Source organism: Erinaceus europaeus, chromosome X (genome assembly GCF_950295315.1).
Source record: "Erinaceus europaeus chromosome X, mEriEur2.1, whole genome shotgun sequence".
NCBI lineage: Eukaryota > Metazoa > Chordata > Mammalia > Eulipotyphla > Erinaceidae > Erinaceus > Erinaceus europaeus.
Window position 1 is genome coordinate 35193771 of NC_080185.1, and position 20718 is coordinate 35214488.

A 20718-nucleotide genomic window follows, 5' to 3' on the forward strand; every position below is an offset into this window, starting at 1 on the left:
TTGTCATTATTCCATAATTGTTAGATTCTTTGCATAACCAAACATATAGGCTGTCCAAATATATAGGCATATGAACAATCTTTTCTACATATAACTTTCAAAACCAAAAGAATTTAATGGGGATATCTTTAGAGAATAGATAACAGCAATGGCTAGTCAGAAAGTGTGTAAAACCTTTTTGTAGTTCTCACTGATTACAATAATGTGTATTTATTTATTTATTTATTTTCGTTGCCCTTGTTTACTGTTGTAATCATTATTATTATTGATGTCATCGTTGTTGTTGGATAGGACAGAGAGAAATGGAGAGAGGAGGGGAAGACAGAGGGGGAGAGAAAGACACCTGCAGACTTGCTTCACCTCCTGTGAAGTGACTCCCCTGCAGGTGGGGAGCCGGGGGCTCGAACCGGGATTCTTATGCTGGTCCTTGCGCTTTGCGCCACGTGAGCTCGACCCGCTGTGCTACCGCCCGACTCCCAATAATGTGTATTTCTTTTAAAAATATTTTATTAGGTAGAGACAGAGGAAAATTGACAGGGAAGTGGGAGATAGGGGGAGAGATAGATAGATAGATAGATAGAGAGAGAGAGAGAGAGAGAGAGAGAGAGAGAGATCTGCAGCACTGTTTCACTTATGTAGCTTCCCCCCTGCAGGTAAGGACCAGGGGCTTGAACCTAGGTTCTTGTGCATTATAATATATGCACTCTTATCAGGAATGCTACTGCTCAGACCCTGAATATTTCTATATATCATTGGAAAATATATTTCCATTCAGATGACTTTATTGAGAATACAAAAATTTACCTCCTTTGATGAGGTAAATTTTAAAAATTGTAAAAATTTTAAATTTTAAAAATTTATCTCCTTTGATGAGGTTTTACTTTTTTTTTTTCCCTCCAGGGTTGCCATTGGCACTCGGTACCAGTACTACGAATTCACTGCTCCTGGCTGCTATTTTTTTCGATTCTTTTTTGTAGGATAGGACAGAGAGAAATTGAGAGAGGGAGGGGGAAGGGGGAAGATAGGGAGAGAGAAAGATAAATACCTGTAGACCTGCTTCACCTTCACCACTTGTGAAGTGACTCCCCTGCAGGTGGGGAGCCTGAGGTTCAAACAGGTCCTTGTGCTTCCTACTATGTGTGCTTAACCTGATACACTACCGCTCTGCCCCAGTGCTTTACATTTTTAGGAAAGACTAGAGCACACTATCTATACCGATATAGGATGGCATCAATTTATTTACCTCCCAGCCTTCATCCTGTTTATTGACCTATATACTCAACAAATATTTACTAGGTAGTTACTAAGTGAAAGCTATTGTGCCCTTCTTTTTCTTTTTTCTTTATTTATTTATTTATTTATTTATTTATTTTCCTTTTTGTTGCCCTTGTTGTTTAACATTGTTGTGGTTATTAATGTCGTTGTTGTTGGATAGGACAGAGAGAAATGGAAAGAGGAGGGGAAGACAGAGAGGAGGAAAGAATGACAGATACCTGCAGTCCTGCTTCACGGCTTGTGAAGCACCACTCCTGAAGGTGGGGAGCCAGGGGCTCGAACTGGGATCCTTACGCAGGTCCTGGCGATTTGCGCCATGTGCACTTAACCCGATGCGCCACCGCCCAACTCCCTGTGCCCTTCTTTTTCATAAATATGCCAACATAGAATCCACTTAGTATATTCAGAAGCTGCTATTCAGTTTTTTTCTTAGGTGGAACATAGGAGAAATGTGACAAGATGGGGGAGACATTCAAAATCTTCAGTTACCTGAAGGACTTCCCTCATTGGTCTTCATTCTTATTAAATATATTGATTAATGTTCAGTCCTTATGGAGTATAGAATAAAAAGCATTGCTATTTTATTTTACTGCCTTTATTTGGCATTGTTTTATACATCATTATCCAGTTATGAATTCTCTTTCCAACTTGTTTTGAAAAAGAAAAAAAAAGTAGGTATGTGAATGTGTGGTGTTTGGAATCACTTGATAGTTTAAGGAACATACAAAAAATTAAAATATATACCATCCCCATAAAATATAATATAAATAGATTAAGGGACAATTGAGATTAGTCTGTAGTGGTGATTTAAAGTGAAGTTGTCAGTTTCAAATATGCATGTGGTTCTAAATGCCATTCTTTATAACTATGACTGCTTTTAAGAGAATTCTGTTGCTTAAAAGATGAGTTCACAGTAGGAAAAAAAAGGTGTAGTATCCAAAAATGACTGATTAAATAAGAAAGTTAGTAGGAAGAAAGTTGCGATTTTTCACATATTCTATCATTCATGAAAATTATTTTCTGAATCAGGAGTTATGAAGCTGCAGGTTATATATCATTAACTGAAAGGTTGCTTTCATATTAAGAAATTTCAAATGTGTGAAAAATGATAGTTCTCATAACATAACAGGAATGACTAGATTAGAATGCCTGACAGGCTAAAAAGAATGCACATTTATGAACATAATTGGCACTAAGTATTCCAAGGGTTCACAGAGAAACTATTATGTCTCCCTTTGGGAAAACAATGTGGTGCAGTCTAAAAGCCCTTTTCTGCCAGTCAAAAACTTGGGCTCAACTTTTAGATTACATAAGTAGATTAGTTCCCTTCAGGTCACTTATCCACTGTGGACCTTGGTATTTTCACATATATAAAATAAAAAAAATAGGGGACCAGGTAGTGGTGCACTGGGTTAAGCACACATAGTACAAAGAACAAGGACCTGTGCAAACAGAGATCCTGGTTTGAGCCTCTGTCTCCTCACCTGCAGGGGGTGTCACTTCACAAGGGGTGAAACAGGTCTGCAGGTGTCTTTTTTCTCTCTCCCTCTCTATTTTCTTCTCCCCTCTCAATTTCTCTCTGTACTATTCAATATATTTAAAAAAAGCTGTCAGGAACAGTGGATTCATAGTACTGGCATCAAGCCTAAGCGATAACCCTGGAGGCATAAAATAAAATAAAATAAAATAAAATAAAATAAAATATGGGCTACATGCCTCTAGTTATTTTTTAAAGAGAATAAAGAACTCTTCTCAAGTGTATAAAATGGAATTCAAAGTGACCATTACATTGGAACACACATAAGTTGTTCAAAAGATTGCTGCTATTTTATGTGACTTATTGAATTGATAATAAAACATTTGTTTATTTATCTTAGAGCACTTGTGTATTTTAACCCCACTACTATGAATCTAGTATTGACATTCTATTACATTGATTGAAATAGACGTTTAGTTATTAGTCTCTTTTCCCTCTTTGATAAGAATTCTTAATTTTGGGACGCAGCTCTGTTGCTGCTGCTGCTGCTCTGTCAGTTTCTTGAAGTTTAGCAGGACTGTATGTTGTCTACATCTTCCAAGGTGGTCAGTCAAGGTCAAGCATCTCTCTGTAACTTGGAACCAGCCAAGTGCATAACCTGATGACTTCAGACTCCAATGCTTTCAATCTGGCACCCTTCATGAGCACTGAGTTCATATTAAAGCATTTAAAATATATTCTCCATCATCTACACATCACACCAATAACAACCTGGGCACAGGACAGTGCCTGGGAGCAAATAACCACTAGGAGTTAATGATCTGCGAGGCAGCTGAAAGTCCATTGATTCTTCCTAGCCAGTCCTTCATCCTTATAAAATGTCTATTCCTGAGATGCCAAGCTCTCAATATATATATTTTTCTTTCTCATATCCAGTTAAGTAGAGGCCATGAGTGCTAGTGTTTACAAAATAAAAATGAGATGGGGCAATGCAATGAAATAAATGGTTCAAGTAATATGTAAAGATGGCTATTCTGAACAAACCAAAAGAAAGGGTGGTAAATGAGGTCCATGAGTCATGATATTTTAGAAGTAACTTTCCCCTTATTGATTGGGAATTAAATGTAAACAAGGTTTCATAAGATTTAGGGGAAAAGTTCCTTTTCTTTTACTTCTTATTCCACTGATGAATGGTTCATTTTTAGGAATAATAATAAAAAATACCTCTGACTTCTATTTTAAATGGACTTTCAGAATAGTGTATGTTCAGCTCCCTCTCACTTTTTAGCGCTAGACTCTGCTTTTTGAGATATGTACAACTCTGAACTAAGTGTCAAATGCAATTCAACAAATGTTCTTTTCTGAGAAAACTATTTTTCATTTATTTAGTATTTGACAAACATTAATAAAGCTCTATTTACTACTGTGACAAACATTAGCAGGTAATAAATGACAGCCATGGTGCTAGGTGTTGAGGGAAACAAAATTCAATAAGGAACATGGTCTTTACTCACTAACTCATGGTCAAGGGCTGAGTACTAAACTATACATAGAGAAATAAAATAATCAAATGAGATAGGCATGGAAGACATGAATTAATTTCACCATGGAATTCACAGTGTTTTCTAAATAAAATGGGATTCTCATACCATAATCACATTGCCATTAGGACAATGATATATAAAATACTCCCCAGAAAAAAATATATAAGTCACTCATTATGGTAGAATGCACCTCAAAGATGCCCATATCCTAGTCTGTAGACCCTGTGAATACATTGCATCTTGGAGAAAAGGGGAATTAAGATGGCAACTGAAATTAAAGTTGCTATTCTCCGAACCTAAAAATAGAAGTATCTTAATTAGCTGAGTAAACTTAGTATAGTCATTAGGGCCCTTAAAAGTGAAAGAGGGAGACAGAAAAGAATCAGAGAAGGGAAGAAGACATTAATATACCATTGCTGCCTATAAAGAAAGAGACCAGGTACCAAGGCATGGTAGTAGCCCCTAGAAACTGGAATTGTAGGAAAAGCAGTATTCTTTGCAGCCTTTAGAAAGCATTGTAGCCCTGCCAGTTCTGGAGATTTGATCCTAGTCCATCAAGACCAATTTCAGACTTCAGACTTTCAGAACTGTAAGATAGATCTGTTGTTTTGGACCACCACATCTGAGGTAGTTCTTCGTAGTGACAATCGAGAACTAGAACACTGAGGTTTACTCAGTATAGGGAATTTGGAAAGATCTCTCTAGTTGTGATTGTTAAAGGGCATAGTTCATGTTGATATTTATTTAAATTTCTTTATTGGGGAATTAATGTTTTACATTCAACAAAAAAATACAATAGTTTGTACATGCATAACATTTCCCAGTTTTCAATATAACAATACAACCCCCAATAGGTCATCTTTTGAACCTATATTCTCACCCCACCCACCCCAGAGTCTTTTACTTTGGTGCAATACACCAATTCCAGTTCAGGTTCTACTTGTGTTTTCTCTTCTGATCTTGTTTTTCAACTTCTTCCTGAGAGTCAGATCACCCCATATTCATCCTTCTGTTTCTGACTTATTTCACTTAACATGAATTTTTCAAGGTCCATCCAAGATTGGCTAAAAACAGTGAGGTCACCATTTTTTATAGCTGAGTAGCATTCCATTGTGTATATAGACCACAACTTGCTCAGCCACTCATCTGTTGTTGGACACCTGGGTTGCTTCCAGGTTTTGGCTATTATAAATTGTGCTGCTAAGAACATATGTGTACACAGATCTTTTTGGATGTGTGTGTTGGGTTCCTTAGGATATATCCCCAGGAGAGGAATTGCAGGATCATAGGGTAGGTCCATTTCTAGCCTTCTGAGAGTTCTCCAGACTGTTCTCCACAGAGTTTGGACCAATTGACATTCCCACCAGCAGTGCAGGAGGGTTCTTTTGACCCCACAACCTCTTCAATATTTGCTGCTGTTACCTTTTCTTTTTCTTTTTTTTTTTAATTTCTTTATTGGCAATTAATGTTTTACATTCAACAGTAATGTGTTGATATTTATGTAAGTGATATTTTTGCATGCTTATTTTTCATGATTATCCATATTGGGCTCATCCATTAGAAATACGACTATTTTTGATATTCCTGAGATATCTTGATATCCCCATTCCCTGTCTTAAGGAAAATGTAGTCCTCTTTGCTTTCCTTGTGGATCATTTGTGCCTCTTTTCTCATTCCTTGTCCCCACATCCCTCTGCTTTGATATGTAGGATATAAGATTTTTAGGTAGGCGAAAAGTTGAAAATTTATTTGTCATGAAGCTCCTACAGCAGCAAGAAAGATACAGGTACTGCTATCCCAATAAATTACCCTGGCATAGGTTTTATGACAAGCGTAAAGTTGGCAATTGAATATAGTATGAAAAAGAAGTCTCCAGCTAGCTATGCTTTTGTTTGTAACCCCGGACTCATCCTCTTTTTTCTCCTTGTCCCTCACTTTCCCTTTCAAATGCTTCTAGTTCAAGTATACCCTCTTCAATTTCACATTGTCTGTCATTCCCTATTATTTACTGCTTGCCATTTTTTTGTGTGTGTTATGACCTGATCTCTGTATGTTATTAAGTGCCTATGTTTTAGGGGTTTAAATAGATGAAATGATCCAGTTCTGGTTGTACATGTTCAGTAAGTAGATTTAAGTATTATCTTTCCTCACCTCTGAAATAGGGATAATAATTAAATTGCACATGACACATAAAGCACTTTGCACAGTGACTGGCATGCAATAGAGCACAAGCTCAAACAAAAATTAACCATCACAACCACTGTAATTGTCACTATGAGGGCACAGGGTGTGTTAATCTATTCCATCTAGTGGAGAAATGAGAATCAAGCATAAGAAAAGATTTCATAGAGAAGTTAATGCTAATAATGCTGCAGGCATATAAGTGTGGAGTGCTGGAGAGGAGGACAAAAACATATTGTCGCTATCTGATAAATGGTTGGGGTGGGCAGATGTTTTTTTTTTTTTTTTATGGTGAAAAGAGAGGAGTTTATTACACTAGTGGACAAGGGAACCAAATCTCTTCAGAAAGTTTCTCTGCCCCAAACAAATGAACAGCACAGGTTTAAATAGCATTTTTCAACAGGTTACATCATGGTTACATTTTATTTCAAAGAAGTAGGACAAGATGAAAGAACTTTCACAGAAATGTGTCAAAATCAATGTGCTATTTAGATGCAAAGCACCTGGGCAAAAGAGGAAGATATGGAACTTATCTCAGGTGGAGTTGCTCCTCCATGCCCCCCTTGGTGCTGGCCTTTTGAACAGAAAATATCTCACTGGATGCCCCCTGGTACTAATAAATCTTTTTTTTTAAATTTTTTTATTTAAGAAAGGATTAATTAACAAAACCATAAGGTAGGAGGGGTACAACTCCACACAATTCCCACCACCCAATCTCCATATCCCATCCACTCCCCTGATAGCTTTCCCATTCTCTATTCCTCTGGGAGCATGGACCCAGGGTCATTGTGGGTTGCAGAAGGTAGAAGGTCTGGATTCTGTAATTGCTTCCCTGCTGAACATGGGCGTTGACTGGTCGGTCCATACTCCCAGTCTGCCTCTCTCTTTCCCTAGTAAGGTGTGTCTCTGGGGAAGCTGAGCTCCAGGACACATTGGTGGGGTCTTCAATCCAGGGAAGCCTGGCCAGCATCCTGTTGGCATCTGGAACCTGGTGATTGAAAAGAGAGTTAACATACGAAGCCAAACAAATTGTTGAGCAATCATGGATCCCAAGCTTGGAATAGTGGAGAGGAAGTGTTAGGGGGGTACTCACTGCAAACTCTAGTGTACTTCTGCTTTCAGGTATATATTTTGCAGTAGTTTATGGATATGTGTTAATATAAGCTCTCTCTCACAGAAACTGGTGTATATCTAGGTTATGGGACTTTCTTAGAAAGTGAACCACCTGAGATGAAATTAGAGTGTACTATGAAAGGAAAGGTCTCACCCGAGTAATGAAGCCGAAGAGTTGTCATTCCACACGTGAAGTCTCTGGACACAGTCTGAGGTGAAGCATCTTGAGGTGGCAATCGTTGCGTTGGTTAGGTAGTGATTGGCGGATGCAATTAAGAAGATCTGAAAGGGAAACTAAAAGCAGGACCTGATCAAATTGTAAGTAGGGCACCAAAGTAAAAACCCTGTGGTGAGGGGTAGACATGCAGCTTCCTGGGCCAGTGGGGAGTGGGAGTGGGTGGGAGGGATGGGTCACAGTCTTTTGGTGGTGGGAATGGTGTTTATGTACACTCCTAGCAAAATGTAGACATATAAATCAGTAGTTAATTAATATGAGGGGGAAAATCAATTGTATGTTTCAAAGTTTTTCAAAACACAAACTGCATCTTTTTAATATATAGGCTGTGTATTTGATATGTGGACTCTCTCAAAAGCCTAGACCAAGTAGATTAGAAGCATCCAATAGCACAGCTATATACAAGATACTGGATACTGTACAGCAAACCATAACAAAAGGACTTTTCAAAGTTAACCCAATTATCAAATAATGTGATGATATCATTAACTATCGATTGTCTTTTTGAACCCTAAGACAGCAGGGCAGATGTTTTAAGCAAAGGAAGCAATGGCACCAGGGCTAGAAACAGCCTGGTCTCAGGGAAGCTGAAGTCATTCTGTACAAATAAAGAATGATGTGGAAAGTCAGTGTGAGAGGGGTCAGAAGATAGCTCACCAGGTAGAAGTGTGTGTGTGTGTGTGTGTGTGTGAGATTCTTGTTTTGGGCCCTGATACCACACGGGAACACCATGCACTGGGAGAAGTTTCACAAATGGTGGAGTAGTTCTATGGTTCCTTGCTGCCCTACTTCTGCATTTACAACTGATATTTAAAAAAAAATCAAAATTGCAGCCTGAGAGTGGTGTTATCATGTACATCATGCATGTGTGAGGTGCAGGCACAGAAAAAAAAGTAAGTGTGAGGCTGGAAGGTAGGTTGGCAACAGAGGAGCTTTCCCTGTGTCCTAAGGAGTCTCTCTCAGTCTCTCTCTCTCTCTTTCTCTCTCTCTCTTCTCTCCTGTGAACCTGTGATTCTTAATGCCACTTGTACAACTTGACATTTGTTATATGACCCACTGAGTCTCTGTCTTCTTTATGGTAACCCATGAAACAATTATACCTTAGATACACAATTCAAAAGCCAATTTTGCAGACAATGAGGAACTGGGAAAGTATTTTAATAATTACATCTTGTATATAGAGCTTCACCTTGATGATAGTGTGGAGACTCTGCATTAGCAAAGGTCAGACTGAAGGCCAGGAAACCAGTTGGGAAAACATTGATATGGGTTAGATGAAAGATGTTGAAGATCAGGTGGCAGTTAACAGTGGTAACAACAGTAAGGAGATAGTTTTGAGCTGTTGTCAACAAGGTCTTCAAACTTGTGTGTACCAGAACCACTTGGCTAACTTGCAGATTGCTAGAGTCTAGCCCTGAGCTTTTTGTTTCACTTGGTGTAGAAAATGGTCCAAGATTTGCGTTTCTTATAGTTTCCTGGGAGATTGCTAATACCACAGCGACTGCCTTTTCAGACCCATATGATTTGAGATATGTTAACTGTATAGGACTGATAGGCATGGTTCACTCACTGGATCTGGGGAGTGTGGGAAAGGGGTATCACTTGGGAGACTGTGTAGATGATGATACTGCTCAGTGTTGCCAACTGAGATCAAGTTGCTTTTGTTTTTCAGGTAGAAAGAGACAGAATCAGAGAGGGAACAAAGGAAAGAAAACATGGCCTCCAAGCTTCCTCCCACAGAATGTGGTAGAGGCCAGGCTTGAAAATGGGTCACATGCATGATGAAGTAGGGACTTTCCCAGGTGATCTGCTTTTGCAGGTCCAACCCTTTACTTCTCTACTATTTTCTATCCCTACTTCACCCATACCCCAACTCTGATCATCTACCATGATGCCATCCACTTTCATGAAATGAATGGAGTAGGGGTTAAATCAGTGAGTTCCATTTTATTCCAATTGGGTTTGAAGTCTGAGGAATTTAAGGAACCTCCAAATGAGAAAATATTAAAAATAATAATATTGGTTTTAGTTTTTATGTATGTTTTGAAATGAAAATAAGTCATATCCTTTCTTCGGATTTGTCATCATTCTCTATTCATAAAAAATGGGACATTTTCAGCCCAGGAGGTTGTGCAGTGGGTAAAATGTTGAATCTTTAAGCAGAAGTTCCTGAGTTGGATCACCAGAAATGTATATACCAGAGTGGTATTCTGGTTCTCTCTCTCCCCCCTTTCTCTTTATTGTTAACAAATGAATCTTTCAAAAATTAGAATATTCAAAACAGTTCCAGATACAGTTACATTGAGCTTTCAACTAGTGACTTCCTGTTTATTTGCAATCAATTCTATAAGGATTTCTGACTGTTAAATTTGGTCATAGCTGATAGTCATCCTTTTTATAGTATAGATCAGTGAATCCAAAACATGTTCATTTTTAAATTCTCCTTGAACACTCTTGTGACCTAGCTTTCTCTACATTGCTGGTTCACCAAAAGGAAAAATCAAAGTGTGACAGAATACTCATGCTGTTAAGTAGAGGAGAGTAAGAGAGTATCGTGTAGGTAGCCTTTTTCCCGTTCCTTTTTCCCGTTCCTTTTTCTGTGCATGTGGCCTGTTTCAATAATGGCCAGATTTTTCACCAAAGCTACAAACTCTGTTTTCTAAGATAGAGAATAGGTTGAAAAAAGGTCTTATAACAGTATGTACCTACATGCATTAGTGTTATGAAGAAAAAAACAGAACTCATTAGACATTAGGCGAGCAGTAGAAGTAGCTAGAAAGCAAGAATAATTAATTAAATGATTAGTTTAATTTTTGAAAGGGGGGAAGTTTTACAGGAAAGTTTTTTTCAGAGACAGTATGATAATCCAAGATGATAGGTGGTAGATAGATGTAAAGATAAAGACTCTCAGCTCAATTGCCATATTTTTGTTCTATATAGCTATAGAATCATCTTAATGTGGAGGTCGAAATATGTTAGGATATTCAATTACAGCCATTAACTACTATACGCTTCCTTGAAAAGACATATTTAACGGTGCCATCATTCTCCTTTGGAGTATACTCATCTTAGTGACTGATTACTTACTTGCATTTTATGGATAGAACAACCACTCATACACTTAGATCTGTAAGGTGCATAATGAACCTTAACTGGTTGGTTCAATTCATTTCCTTATATCATTTAGCTTCCATCTTTCAAGGTAATAATTCCTCTACCTCAGGAACAAAACATACATACACAAGGAGAGAAAGAGGTGAGTGAGAGGAAAAACAATCACAAACTTAAAACTAAGCCTTGGGTTTTTGTTAAGTATTTATGGATAAACCATCATCTAAAATGCAGCCATGTCTGCAGGGTCCAGGCTAAGCACACATAGTGTTAAGCACAAAGATCCAGGTTTGAGCCCCTATCTTCTCACCTGCAGGGGCGGGGGGCACTTCACAAGTGGTAAACCAGGCCTGCAGGAATCTAGCTTTCTCTCTCCCTCTCTATCTCCCTGTCTCCTCTTAATTTCTCTCTGTCTTATCCAATAAAATGGAAAAAATGGCCTCCAAGAGCAGTGGATTCTTAGTCCAGGCACTGTGCCCCAGAGATAACCCTGGAGGCAATAAATAAATAAGCAAATAAATAAATATTTTCCAACACAAAATCCAACATGGGATGTTTAGGAAATGGAAACAGAGCTAATAGGGATGACTCTTATGGCTTCTGGAGAATATCTGTCAGCTGAAGTTCCAGGGGTGTTATTTTAGGCCCTGATATTGCTTACCTGACAGTTGAAAACATCAAGGTATCTTCAAGGTGAGGCAAAGTCTAGCCCTCTGACTCACCTTAATAAATTTGAAATTACTATTTCTTTAGCCTAACATACTTTCAAAGTGTATTAACAATTACTGTATATTATTCTTTTAATGTAAAGAAAAAAAAGCAAAAATTTGCTAACAAGTACAAAGGGGCAGTTTAGTCCCATGAAATGTGGTACATGATCTGAATTATTCAAGGTCTCTTTCTGTAGGACAGACATGGAATTTTTTGACCTTCAAACACTGTCATATTTTTTGCTAGATGTCTGGTAAACATCAAACAAGATTATTCAACTTATATGATCCTAAATGGCTCTTTTGTTAAGAATGAATCAACTTCCACTTTTGTTCCAGATTCATTGGTACCACTACAGGTGAATAATGTTAAAAATATACTTTAAGGGGCTGGGTGGTGGCACACCTGGTTGAGCACACATGTTACAGTGCATAAGGATCTGGGTTTTGGCTCTAGTCCCCACCTGCCGGGGAAAGTTTTTTGCCTGGTGAAGCAGGGCTACAGGTATCTGTTTCTCTCTGTGTGTGTTTCTCTCTCTGTGTGGTTTTTCTATCTCTCTCTCTGTCTCTCTCTCTCTTTCTCTCTCTCTCAACCAGAGCACTGTACAGCTTATAGTGGTGAGGGGGATTGAACCTGGGACTTTGGAGCCTCAGGCATGAAAGTTTCTTTGCATGACCATTGTGCTAACTATCCTCACCCTGTTTCTCTCCCTCTTTATCTCCCCCTTCTAGCTCAATTTCTGGCTGTCTCTATCCAAATTAAGTTATATTGTTCTCATTATGTATAGTTGATGACTGATTTTGTTTTATTTTTAGCTTTCACCTGGTTAAATGGGAAGTACATAATTTCTGGAACATGCTGTAAATATGTATTGATTATAAAAAAAATAATGCAAGTTTACTGTGCTCATATTACATTTATTTAATTTTGCCCTTTGATTTTGTTTGTAGCACTCTGATGAGTGTTTTAGTAATTTAAATACTTTGGATGAACACACGATGAAGGATAAATGTATGTTTGTGCTCTTATTAAGGTTTATTTCTCCATACTATATGCTGTGAAACCTATGAGGACCAATTTGCACTAGATATATAATTTTAATCATAAGAGAACACATGAAGTTACTATTAATTTTATTGTTGACGACTGAGGAGGTGGAGGAAGGATCTCAGAGCAGAGTGTTTAATAATTCTAAGAAAGACTGAGTTTCAGTTAAGTACATTTTTTGTAAGTCATTTTGTCACTTGGTAAACACACAATGATTATTCCTTCAGACAGATGAAATATTTATTAGAAAGAAAAGCGAGGAAATCACTGTGCTATTGAAGAATAGCAAGGGAGTGGGAAGCCTGTCAAGAATATTCTGACCCCAGGAAAAGAAATCAGAATTGTCATAGAATGGGACCAAGGAATGCAAACTTTCTGAAAGGTTATTTCTGTAAAGTCTGAGAAAAATCTTGGCCTCTATTAATATTTTTGTCCCTGAGAGCCTAACTGTAAGTATGGTATATGCTTTGTCTGCAGAATAAAAAAGGAGATCTTCCCTTAATCATTATCCTGGGAGCTGAACATCCTGCTACATTTGAATAAAAATGCCTACTTCATTACTGATGGGAACACAGAGTTCGGTGTACCAAATGATTTACAGTAGAGCTTACTGACAGGACCATCTTATAAATGAACAAGCTGCTTAAAGAATACTAGGTGTTAATGTGTTTAGTATTAAATAAAAAAACATAGTGCCTCCAAATTCTAAGTAATCTACCAAATGAGTGCTGTCTATTAAAACAAAAAATGGTCCTGTTACACCCCTTGGTAAAAAGGAAAATGATGACGATGTAGGAAATAGAATTCTGATGTGTTGACAATATCATTAGGTTGTTTTTATTTTTTTTCCCTTTTACCTTAAGTGAAAAATTATGGGAAACAGAGCTATGAGATAACTGAGCTGCAGAAGACCTTGAGAAATCATTTGCTTTAGGCTTCTTTCAAGTTTGTGAATGTCTACACAAAGGGTAAACAAGTCATATTTTCAGCATTAAGCATATGTAAATTCCCGCTAGAATTTTCCTGTTCTGTTTTCTTCTTCTCATTCTTCCCCTTTTTTAAAGACATAGAGGTGGGGGAGGAGAGTGAGGGCGGGAGGGAGGAAAGGAGGGAAGAGAGTCACTAAAGCACTGAAGCTTCCATCCATGTTGTGGGTGTGAGGCCCAAACCTGGGTCTTGCACATAACAAAACAGTGTACTATCCAAGTGAGCAATTTTGCCAGCCCTCCATACACCTTTTCTTCTTCATTCTCTCTCCCCTTATATTTTTTCCTGTACTTCTTTTCCTGGTTAGCCCTTTCATCTGTTTGCTTCCTCATTTTGCTACTAAGCTGTTTCCTTAGCACTGTTCCAGGCTTGCTGGGGTCTTCCTGCTTGTAATGTGTTTATCAGGCTGTAGTGAAAGCCCTTTTCTCATAGTTTTTAATAATGTCATAGACTTTAAGTCAAATTTCCAATAGAGATTAAAATAGATTATTTTTTATCATCTTGTCTTCATCTCTGTGGCTTGTCAATTTGTCATATGAGGAAATGAAATTGGCCTGGAGTAATTTGAAATCTTCATTACATTGATGGTTACTTATAGTATCTTAAGATCATTTATTTAATGATAATACTTTCAGTTAAGAATAGAATTGGAAAAGAGACTGTATATGGGCCACTTCATTCATTCATTCATTCATTCATTCATTTTGGTGACAGTATAATTAGTACTGGGACTTACCTGTGTGTGATACCACATCTGGGTAGCCTTCCAGCTCCAACTTTTTCATTATTTTAGAAAGTGAGGAGAGACATGGGGGGAGGTCACAGTAGTATTGTTTCCTATCTATGATGCTTCCATGTGGTGTCATGGATTGAAGCCAGGCCCTCAGTTAATCATAAGCCATGTGTTGTACTGGGTGAGCTATATCCTGACCCAATAATTGCTCCTTTAAATAGTAATTTTTCACTTTAAATTTCCAGTTTTCTATAGCATATGAAAATCTTCTATTTTACTCTTTGACATTTAACAAAAACATCCTTTCCTCATTTTATAATTTTATATTTTCTCTTCTCTTCCTTGAGTTTGCTCTTTATATATATATTTTTAATTTTTTATATATTTATTTTATTTATTTATTCCCTTTTTGTTGCCCTTGTTGTTTTATTGTTGTAGTTATTATTGTTGTTGTCATTGTTGGATTGGACAGAGAGAAATGGAGAGAGGAGGGGAAGAAAGAGAGGAGGAGAGAAAGATAGATACCTGCAGACCGGCTTCACCGCCTGTGAAGCGACTCCCCTGCAGGTGGGGAGCCGGGGTTCGAACCGGGATCCTTATGCCGGTCCTTGTGCTTTGCGCCACCTGCGCTTAACCCGCTGCGCTATAGCCCGACTCCCTGCTCTTTATATTTTTAAATATTTATTGATTTATGCATTTATTCCCTTTTGTTGCCCTTGTTGTTTTATTGTTGTAGTTATTATTATTGTTATTGATGTCATTGTTGTTGGATAGGACAGAGAGAAATGGAGAGAGGAAGGGAAGACAGAGGGGGAGAGAAAGATAAACACCTGCAGACCTGCTTCACTGTGAAGCGAAGGTGGGGAGCTGGGGGCTCGAACCGGGATCCTTACGCACATCCTTGTGCTTTGTGCCACCTGTGCTTAACCCGCTGCACTACCGCCCGACTCCCTGCTCTTTCTATTTTATATAACTTATCAGGCATTATAAATGACTGCCTGTTTTCTCTTTGCTGTCTAGTGAGAGAGAATTCTGTGTGACTGATAAACTTGTATTTTAAGTAATGGTAGAAAATCAGTTTTTTACCCATATTAGAGAGGGAGAAGGAGAGGGAGAGGGAGATATGCAAGGGTCAGGAGACAGTTCACACCTTAGTGTGCACAAGTATCCCAATTTGAACCCCAGTATCATGTGGAAGCACTGTGAATAGTCCCAGGGGAACCACCACAAGTGGTGTTCTCCCCACCCACCTATCAAAATGGAATGAATGAAAAAAAGAAAAAAGAAGGCCTGGGAACAGTAGACTCACACAGATCCTGTCATTATAAGAAAAGAAAAGACTTTTTAATGTGTTGCTTATTAAAAATATGTGTGATCTAATGTAGCAGGTTATGAGCAATTTGCTTTTTTGCCAGAGACAGTACTATTCATTTAATACCATTACTTCACTCAATCCCTGCAGTAACTTTATGAAACCTGTGTTGTTATCATCAGTTTTAAAATGTAGAATGCCCATGCCAAGAGCAGTTAAGCAGTTTGACTTTATTTGCACATAATTAAATGGCATGACCAGTATTCAAATAGGATTTTAGTTGCTATTTTTTATCTCCATATATTAGTAAGTGCATTAACAGGAATTTTTTATTTCTTATTTCTAAAAGATTATTTTGTGTATTTCATATGAGATAGAATTTCACATGAGGAAGTAAGAGAGAGTATACCACTCAACATGCAATAAGTTCTAGGAGCCTCAGGCTACAGTTTTGTGCTCTTATCAGTTGAGCTATTTCCCTAACTGCAAATTCTGTTTTTGTTTGTTTGTTTCTGTTTTTACTATGATTTATTTTTCTTGTTTGGGTTCTGGAATTTAGGAATTCCTAAATTTAGGCATATGAATATTAGATGTGGCAGACAAGTTTTAGATACTTGACTAGAGGTGCTTTTATTATGAAGTAAAGGTCAAGGATGCAATTGTGACTCCTCTAAAGCATGGATACAGTGAATATATTCTCAAATATAGGTTTAACATTTGGATAGTATTAAAAATACATACAACCATGACGCTAATTGAGTACCACAGGCTGACAACCTCATCAATGTGTCCTGGCACCCCACCTTCCCAGAGTCATGCCCCACTAGGGAAAGATAGAAACAAGCTGAGGATATGGATTGACCTGTCAATGCCCAAGTCCAGTGGAGAAGCAGTTATAGAAGCCAGACCTTCCACTTTATACTCCCCATAAAGATCTTTGGTCCATACTCCCAGAAGGATAAAGTATGGAGAACTTTCCAATGAAGGCAAAAGGATATGAAACTCTAGTGGTGGGAATTGTGTGGAATTGTACCCCTCTTATCTTACAATCTTGTCAATAATTAATAAAAATAATTAAAAATACATAGCAGATAGATGAGTGAGAATAATTTGATTTTCTGGTATCCCATAATTCCTTGACTACTCATATAATTTTGATAAGAAAACAAATAACTTTTTATTTTTTTAATTTTTATTTGTAAAAAGGAAACACTGACAAAATACATAGGATAAGAGGGGCATAACTTCACACAATTCCCACCACCAGAACTCCATATCCCATCCCCTCCTCTGATAGCTTTCCTATTCTTTGTCCCTCTGGGGACAAAGGAACATTATGGGGTGCAGAAGGTGGAAGGTCTGGCTTCTGTAATTGCTTCCCTGCTGAACATGAGCGTTGACAGGTTGATTCATACTCCTAGCCTGTCTCTCTCTTTCCCTAGTGAGGCAGTGCTCTGGGGAAGCGGGGCTCCAGGACATATTGGTGGGGTCGTCTGCCCAGGGAAGTCAGGTTGGCATCACGGTGGAATCTAAAACCTGGTGGCTGAAAGAAGAGTTAACATTAAAAAGAGAGAGAGTTAATATATAAAGCCAAACAAGTTGTTGACTAATCATGATCCTAAAGGCTGGAATAGTGCAGATGAAGATTTAGGGGTCTCCATTTTATAGATAGTAGTCCTATTTTTGTTATATTCAAAGGGCCCATGACTATACTAGTGTTTTTTTGTTTTTGTTTTTGTTTTTCCTGAGCCTGACATCTGATATGCAGGTGGACCCAAGTTATTGTCTGGGGAAATGATGTCATGGCTTTAAAAAGGACCAGAAAGCTGGATCAGGGAAGAGAGTAGCTCCCAAATACAGGAAAGGGTTATAAATATTGTTGATTGTAGACCCCATCAATTTGATCTGATCTGGGGCCCATATTCAGCTTTCAAGCCTATGTGACCTCTGCATCCCTGTAGATCTGATCTCACATTCTGTAGTCATGAGCAGAAATGTTAAAAAGTACCTTTGTTTGGAGTCAGTCCTATCAATTTCCCACAAATCTTCCCTGAGTGGAGAAAAAAGACATTTTCTTTTTGTATGTAATAGCCTCCCCCCCATTTCATTAGGGGGTTAACAGTATGGGATTTTGTTTCTGTATCTTTTATTCAAAGCATGAATATACTTAAGATTAAACATCTGTTTTTTCCCCTCTACCTTTATGATTATTACTCTTTCATAGATGAAGTGTTTGAATTGAAAATCCATTTCTTATTTTTTAAACATTTTTTCTTCACTATACTGTTTGTTTATTTCTTTTTCTTTTCTTTCTTTTTGCTAAGTCATTTATTTACCTGAGTACTGATCAGCTTTTATTTATGGTAGTGCTGGGGATTGAACCTGGGACCTTGGCTCCTCAGCCATGAAAGTGTTTGCATAAACGCTATGCTATCATCCCAGTCTCAAAACCCATTTCTTGCGCTGTGGTCTTAAGTCTCCAACTTCCTTCTGCATATATGTTTTGTAATTTCCTGCTGCTATCTGAAAGTCATTGTGAATTTAAATCTGAGCGTATCATCTTTCCAATATCCCCTGAATATTTTTCCAGTTTCTATCAGTGATATCGTCATTCTTCCAGCTATGCAGGCCTAAAACATTGAGGTTTTCTCTGTCTCTGTCTTATAATTTTCATATTTAATTCATCATTATTGTCCTTCATTCTTTCAATTCATTTTCTTGTGCAACTTTCATAGATTTTTTTTTTTACCTATAGTTTACACAGTTTTAACATCTTGCTCTTTAACTTCCACCATGGCTTGTTGTATTGCCTTTCTCATAGCACATACTTGGTGTACTTTGGTTTTATGGTTGATTGAGGTGCTTGTTACTTCCTCCCTCCAACAACATTAAGTCACTTTTGGAAGCAAACGTGTTGAAGACCGTATTTTCCTGCATATGGACACTATCTCTTTTGTAACCAGTTGTATATATTTCATTGGGGCCATTGCTGTGTATCTGCTTTCGATGACATACTAGGGGGAAGAGGGCTGAGTTGGTTCTGTATTAATGCATTCCAGTGCTTTAGAGGGACAAACAATATATTTCATCCAATGAGAGGTAAGATAATAAGCTACATGACAATGGAGACTATAATGACTTTTTTCCTCTGTCAGATAACAGGTACCTAGCTCTGTTTTAGCTTCTAGAGGGTATTTACAAATAGGTGTTGAATTAATTAATACCAATGATAGTGAGAGCTTCACTGTTCCACCAAAGAAAGAACACTTTTCTGATGATTTCCCTTATTCACTATAATATAATAGACTGTGGGGATTGTATCAAACATACTGAGATTTTTTTCCTTCACAGAGTAATATATTTAAGGCAATAATTGAATCTTTAAGGAAAATTTATATCTGTGCTAAATTATGCTTCTTGTGGGATATCAGAATGAATCTACTTGGGCACTAAAAATTATATTGATGGGGGTAAAATGTGTTTCCATGCCTGTTTGTAAAATGTAGAGTATTATTGAATTACTCAAGTGTCATGTCTAAGATGAGTTTAGGCTGGCTTCTTTGAGTTTGACACATTTCAGTCTGTCAGTTTGTCCTTAGAGATGTTGAAAATTAAATGGGAATACTTAAATAATTTAATTTATAAGCTTGCTTACAGCTATGTGGTTTTTCAAACCAGATGTCAGTAGCCTCAGTTTCTTGCAGCTCAGATGCTGCTAGAACATAAATTAAAAAGTGCTTGTGTGTGTTAGGGACTAGCATATAAAAAGGCAGAAGCTTTCTTTGAGCTAGTCATTCATGGTATAATCTTTGTTGGGCAGTGCCATTTTTAGTGCCATTTTTCAACCCATTCCTAATTTTGAAAAAAAAAATCATAAGAGAAGTTTAGTGATGTTTATTAGGGAAACCCTCTTCTCTGTGTATTTGATGATATAACTCATATTTCTCTAACAGTGTATAATAGAAATGTAATACTAGCTTCGTGTCTCCCCCTCTCCAGACATCATTTGCTGTTGTTTAAATGCAATAGGTTTGCTCTAGATTTTATGTCTATGTTGTCAAAATTTCCAGTGTCTCATTTAAAAGCTGGTTAAGACGGTGTTGTCACAGAATCTTTTTCCTAGTGATAAAATATTCACATGAACTCCATCTTCCTCCACACATGCTGGAAACAATCTCTTTGTAATTGAATTGAGGTTGTGGAAGACACCTTGAGATGACAGGAACAACGAAGAATCCAATGCTGAGCACATGCACACCCACATTAAGTCCTTGGGCCCCACTCCAGGTAATCAGTTGCTCTATCTGGTTTATTTTTTTCTCATGTCAATTGAAGAGTTTAGGTTAAATCATCTCCCAGTTTCCTTGAATGCTATAGAATTCTTTGAGATATTTTGAAGTCTTAGGAAGATTTTTTAAAAGTATTTATTTATTCCCTTTTGTTGCCCTTGTTGTTTTATTGCTGTAGTTATTCTTGTTGTTGATGTAGTCGTCGTCGTCATTGGATAGGACAGAGAGAAATGGGGAGAGGAAGGGAAGACGGGAAGAGAAAGATAGACGCTTGCAGACCTGCTTCACTGCTTGTGAAATGACACCCCTGCAGGTGAGGAGCCCGCGGCTCGAACCGTAATCCTTACTCCGGTCCTTGTACTTTGCGCCACCTGCGCTTAACTCGCTGTGCTACCACCTGACTCCCACTTAGGAAGATATTTTGCCAATTCTTTGTTTGCATTATTAAAGTATTTCCATCCTTCAATGCCCATGTAATATTTCAAGCTGCATGATTCTAATGTGACTTACCCATTTTTAAAATTCCTACAACATTTATAGACAAAATGTAGAAATTTGCTTATTTGTGTGGTCAATATTTTTTATAAGAAACCTTTGTTTTAAATATTTTATCTATTTATTTGTTTACTTAGAGACAGAGAGGAATTGAAAGGGAAGAGGAAGGTAGAGAGAGAAAGAGACAGACACCTATAGTACTGTTTCA

General features: G+C 37.7%; 1 protein-coding gene across 4 annotated transcripts in view; it reads left to right on the forward strand.

The window, feature by feature from the left end:
- Positions 1-20718, forward strand: part of TENM1 (teneurin transmembrane protein 1) — a 1227224-nt gene that overhangs the window by 21027 nt on the left and 1185479 nt on the right. The window lies entirely within an intron of this gene.